Genomic DNA, 6,708 nt, shown 5'->3' on the forward strand with positions numbered 1-6,708 from the left:
TCGAAAATTGTTATAACATATTTGATAAAATATTTTACTTTTAGGTTCATATCATAAAACAACTATTCACAAATGACTGTAGCACATAATATTGACTTCTAATGAGATTAAGCACTCTTTTAATGAGGAATATTGAGCTGCAATGCACTTGTGGATTATAGATCAATTATATGCGGAGGGAATTAAATTCATTTTGCACCTTTTATGAGCATTGAACTAATGTAAACCATAGTGGCTAGGGCCTTTTCTATGGGAAAATTATACCACTGTTCAATTATCTTAATTAAACATGTTAAAGTTCACTTGCTTAGCCCTGCAAATGTGGTGAAATTCTCTCAAAATGGGACGGATTCTCAAGCGTAATAAGATTCCAGTTTTAACATTTTCAGCTGCGAACAAGCAATCTTGACATTATATTTCGGGGGTACCATTCCACCTTCATTCCCGCGAGGAGGAGGTGCGCGCGCGAAACAGCCTCGATGACTTTGAAGTAACATGTTCGTAAAGAAATAGAAAAAAAGATGGAGTGTCGAGGACTACTGTACAACACCAACATTTTAAGGGGACCTTTTCACGAAGCTGGTCAACCAGTGAGCTGCAAGAACTCCTGAGAAGCACACGGGGGGAGGGGGGGGGGGGGAACTTCTCTTATATTCGCTGTACAGGTATATGCCGCGCGATAGGGTAGGGTTTTTGAGGTGCTCATACAGTCCTTAAATAGGGTATCCGTTTTGGCATTTTTGGTATCGTGATCCTTAGATATTGGTTAGATAGGGTCACTAAATTGCAGTATCCACCCCAACGCGCAAAATGTTAAATGTGTAGTCTGTTAAAACTGTACTAACCATGTTACTAAACGTCTGTGTACAGAGGAAAAGAAATACAACGACCTATCAGTTACACAATTATGAGTTATCTTTTTTCCCTTAAGTAAATTTAGGGCCTTAAAAATGTATCTAATTTCGACTTGGGTCCCTATCCCCAAGAATGCTTTCTCCCCAATGGGTAGAGTACCCGACGGTGTTATGGGGGGTTGTATCTTCAAACTCTGCTTGGGACTGTCCCACCCATTGCCTAGCAACTAGATTGGGCAAAAGTCTAAGAAAATTAGAACAAATCACAATGTTTCAGAGCCTGGAATTAGAGTCCACTACTTTTGGAATTTTTCGATACCATTCATTTTAAGACATATGAACTTTCAATATCCCATTAATGCAACCACAAGAAAGACATTTTATGCAAAGTCTACTTTTTATTATTGGTTTTAATCTGGGTACAAGTATAATGCAGTCTTACGTGCCCAAATTACATTAGTGTATTTCAGTCTACCCTCAAGTCAATTACAAATGAAAGAGGAGTTGTGGAACAACAGCTGGGTGAACAACCTCCTCGTACGTCCACTTACCCCTTGGAGGAAAACCCCGGGCCAGCTGAACCCCTCAATCAAAGACCACCCGGGCTAGGTCCTGGCAAAGTTGGCATATAATATTATAATTGAACCATAACAAGATCCAAATAGCTCCAGGACTGAAGCAAGCAAAAAACTACCTATAAAAGTTCCTGTTTACACATGTACATAAAAACAAAGACCCTTTTTTTTTCTAAAAAAACTGACCCATTTGAATCTTGCACGTAATAAAATTCAAAGGTGAAAAAGAATCCTGACCCTTTTTTTTGGTCAAGCATTCAGCACTTATTATGAAGTCTTTGATTTAAATTAATTTGATCCTGTACAATGAGGGTGAACTTTGACTCTGGCCTTGATGTTTTATAATACCTATTTATTTTAAAGTTTTAAGTTTTTATCTCTCAATTTTCTAGTTTTAATATTAGATCTTTCTTTACTTAATTTGCATCCACCATTATTACTAGACAGTATAATTCAATGCCAAGGGGTTTGTTAACTTGCCCATGCCATTACTTCGTACGATATTCACCTTAATTTATTTACTTGTATGGTACAAACACATGAAAATAAATGGTATGATAATTATTATCCCACAACATAACATTTTTAACACAGACAGCCCTTTTAATTGTACGATATTATTTTACCCTTCTTATTGTACATATCATGCATGAGCCCCTACTTTGTTACCGTACTAGAAAGTTGTTGACAAACGCTTCCAGTGCCTCATACCATTGCCCTCTGCTTATTTATTTACTTCTAAGTTGTTTGCTAACTTCCAAATGTCATGAGATTGTATGAGATTAGTAACCTCTGCTTAGCGGTAGTTTGTTAACAAACAAGCGTGCTCCATCATAATTCATCATTGCATTTATCATTTATAATACCATTACCTTCGTGCACACTCACCACTAAATTTATTTAAGCTACCCCCCTCAGTCACAAATTGTTTGCAGGCCATAAAATTGTCGTATAGTATCATCAACGTATTCTTATGGAAAGTTCTTTGCTATCGCGCAGGTCATTTATAGTATGATTATCCTAGTCTCTACTTACTCTCTTATGAGTTGTAAGCAGACACGTGTGTCCAATCGTGTTGTATGCTTATTATTATTACTATTCTCTACTTACTTGTAAGCACTATGCCAATGCACATAGTCCATTTAATGTAATAATAAATTTCTATAACCAAGTTGTTGTTTATGAGTACGTTGCTTGCTAATGCGTGCAGGATATCAAGTCGTTTTCTAACGCGGCTACGATATTATGTCACATGATATCAGCGTTTACTCTGTCCTCTTTTTATGTTGTTAAAAAAGCGTGCACCATACCATGTGATATTATTTCAGACCCTTAATATATTATACGTTTTTGTGACCATCTACTTATTTCTACATAAGTTGATTTATTAATGTGTGTTATCATGTCACATAATGTTCTCCCCCTTCAGTAAGTCATTTATAAGTTGTTTCAAGAGACCATGATCCATCATATTGTAAATGTTCTCCCTCTGTTTTCTAAATTACTCAGAAGCCATATGCAGATGTGCACAGGCCACTAATTGCTAATAAAATATAAACATTTAATTTGAAGGTTGTTTGCTAATGCATGCATAGTTATATTGCAGGATTTTACACTGTACGCTCTTTATCTACAAGTTGTTCACTAACACGCATACAACATGAAGTGAAGTGACATTAACATCCTTCTCTTATAAATTTTGTAAGAAGTTTAATAATGTGCGTACGCTATCATATAATAGTACCCTCTATTTATTTACTTTGAAGTTTTTTGCTAATGCGCACACTAAAATCTTTTTTGATATTATTGGTTTGTAGTTATTCTTATGAGTGTTCACCATCATACATGCTATAATTCTTACTTATCAGTAATACGCAGCATTCTATATGTCTTGTGACATCCAACTTATTTTGTATAATACTTATATTACCTTCATGCATGCTCAGTAGTATGATAGTATCATTATCAACTTATTCTTATTTCAAGTTCTTTGCTAACATGCACAGGTCATTTATAGTATAATTATATTTATAAGTCTCTACTTACTCTCTTATGAGTGGTGAGCACACGTGCGTGTCCCATCATGTTGTATGATACTGTTATTCTCTACTTACTTGTAAGTAGTGTGTGCCAATGCGCGCAGACAATTAAATGCAATAGTAAATGACTGCACGCTATTATGACATAATTACCTCTACTGATTCACTTGCAAGTTGTCTTCTGCCGCGGGCACGCTATTATGATATCATCCTTTATTCTATATTTTTTTTGTTGTTAAAAAAGCGCGCACCATACCGCATAATATAGCCCATTATATTATTCGTTTTTGTGACCATCTACTTATTTGTAAGTTGATTATTAATGCGCTTTATCATGTCACCCAATATTATCCCTCTTCATTAAATCATTAATTTTCTTTTGTTTTATGAGACTGTGATCAGTCATATTGTATAATATTTTCTCTCTACTTTCTAAATTACTTAAAAGTCATATGCCATTGCGCACAGGCCATTAAATACTAAGAAAATATAAACATCTACTGGTTTATTTGAAGGTTTGTGAATTGATCGTACTTTCATCGTTTACTTACAAAAAAGTTGTAAGTTGTTTAATAATGTTCGCCCTGGGATGTGCCCACGCTATCATATAATTACCCTCCATTTCTTTACTTTCAAGTTGTTTGCTAAAACTTGCATTATCATTTTTTTCGATATTATTGGCATTTTTGAGTTATTCACATGAGTGTTTACCATCATGTACGATATTATTACTTTAAAAACAATGTTCTTGCCCTCTTCTGTCTTATCAGTAGTATGCAGCACGCACAGACCAGTTAATAACTTTTTATGACTATCTAATTATTCATACAATGTATGCAACCTTTCTACTAAAGCGTGCATTGTATCCTGTCGTATGACATTATCCCCCTTAGTCCCCTTCATTAAATAATTTGTAAGTCGTTTTAAGAACCCGCGCTCATTAACATGGTATGATATTGGTAACCTCTAATTGATGATTCACAGTACGAGTTGCTTGATAAGACGCGTTGCTATCTACTTTTAAAATTACTCAAAAGCTTTATACTGGTGAGCACACGCCGTTAAGTACTAATAAAATATCTATTTGTTCATTTGTAAGTTGTGTACTGATGTGCGGGCGCAATTGTATCGTATGATCTTTTCCCACTGTACCCTCTAATAGGCGATTTTCATGATGATGGCGTAATTTACTACGAAGACCATACTGCTTTGAGTTGCTTCTAGTGTTCTACTATCAGGCAAATTTAACAGTTGTTTCTTTGTTCCCGGGAGAGAAGAAATATCTGAATAACAAAGCAATTTGACAAAGTATTCTGACATTATTGGCCTCTACTTAGACACCAATAAATTGTTTGCGAACGCGCGCATATGCTATTGCATGATACTATAACCCGCGACTTATTTACTTATTTGTCGTACAATCGCTATCACGTCGCACAATAAATGATATTTACTAATAAGGTATTGTTAATGCGCTCGTCTTATCTAATTTCGTGATATTTTTTACTTACTTTCGTGCAAGCTTTATGTTAATGTGCGCAGGCCATTACATGGTGTATATTTTCACCTTCTATCTATTCCTTGAAATTGGTTATTGCTAAGGTGCACGCATTATGTCATATCACCTTTTATTGTTAACTAAGAGAGTATTATTTGCAAGTTGTTCGCTAATACACTCTCACAGTCATGTTAACAAGTATAATAATAAAAGTTTTATCTCCTATTATTCTTCATTTATTTTTCATTTATTTATCTTACTCACCACCCTTCATTCACTAGTCAGTACCTTTAGTAATGTTTAAATAAACAAGACCAGTTTCAAAATTCACCCCCAATTCTCTACTTATCCCATGACTTTGATATTTTTCTAACCCTTATAAATATTGGATGAGTCTTAAAAACAAGAAGTACGAACGCAATCAGCAGTAGATCCTAGTTAGCTAAGACCAATTCATATCAATAAAAGTGCAACCCTAATCTCAAATTTTCCTTCCTTTGCTACCGGTAATAATTAGATGAGAAAGTTTTTCAAAATTCATCGCAATTACAACCACAGCTTCACTGTCTTCATCTGGACAATTAAAAGAGTTGAGACTGCGTGCCGGTATTGAAGCTGGTAGACCCTCTCATGAAGCACTGGTGTCCCTCTGTACTGTGTAATGTGGGGCATAATTCTTAACTAAATATCAAGTAGACAGCTTCAAATTAGACTTCAAATATACTCCATTCACTTGTACACTTTGTTTCCTAGATCTGTATCAAGGGACAATACTCAAAGTATTAGTTTTTTAAATGGGGCCATATTCGTGCTCGAATGTGCTCTTTTTAATGAACAAGAGAAACCATATGATCTGTAAGGGAAAAAACAAAACTACTATGATTTTACCATTAAGAAAAATAGTTCAGTGGCCAAAAAGGAGGGACAGCGAATCATCAACTTTACATGTCCTTTTGAAGGGAAAGGTTTGAAAACTCACAGTTATCAGAAGCATCCTCGATTAACGAAGAAGGATTCTCAGACAGATAGGTCTAGCCGATGGATTTCCAGTAATCACAGATGGTCACTAAATTATAACTTATAAATGTGAGTTTTCGTACCTGGAATCCTGCAGCAGCATTTCCCTTGAAGACGGTGATCCAAGATCAGCAACTTTTCATGGAGCAGCCTCAGCCTTCTCTTCATTTACGGGTGATATCAGGAGATACCGACTTACAGGACTGAAAAAAAAAGTCATGGATGATTTTAACAGAAAAAAAGAAAAAGAAAACGAGTAAATTTGACTCGTTTTCCGACTGGATTGCCATATGGCAAACCAGTAATTAGTAGTTGCCATTACTGGGTAGCGAAACGCTAAAAGAGCGGAGCTATCACTGAGCATAAAATAATGGAGAGGGTTTATCCTTCCGGCACAGTTTGTGAGCACTTGAGAATGACATGTTATTCAATTATAAGTAAAATACCTTTCAGCCTCTCTGAGAACACATCTCGCCCTTCTTGAACTCCGGAACGTTCTTTTTTTTGCAACCTAAAGAAATATATAATTTACCCAGAAAATTTAGCCTCCTAATTATTTTTATCATGGCGTACCCCGTTGCGGGGTAAAAAAAAGGAAATACGCTCTGGGTACTTATCTGACTTATTCCATTATCCCAAACCCCATTACAAAAACTGGGGATTTGAAAAACAACTGTGAAGAAAAACAACAACTCCTTCCGCAATATATTGTTCGGGTGCTTATG

At 35.6% G+C, this 6,708-nt stretch overlaps 1 long non-coding RNA gene across 1 annotated transcript; it reads right to left on the reverse strand.

Annotated features, from left to right (window-relative positions):
- Positions 1-1,262: 1,262 nt before the first annotated feature.
- On the reverse strand, positions 1,263-6,708 carry LOC137982871 (uncharacterized). Its single transcript, XR_011118845.1, has 3 exons — positions 6,430-6,708; positions 6,067-6,186; positions 1,263-5,647 (listed from the first exon to the last, which is right to left on the reverse strand). It is a non-coding gene; the product is annotated as an uncharacterized lncRNA (long non-coding RNA).

This window comes from Montipora foliosa, chromosome 13 (genome assembly GCF_036669935.1).
Source record: "Montipora foliosa isolate CH-2021 chromosome 13, ASM3666993v2, whole genome shotgun sequence".
Taxonomy (NCBI): Eukaryota; Metazoa; Cnidaria; class Anthozoa; order Scleractinia; family Acroporidae; genus Montipora; species Montipora foliosa.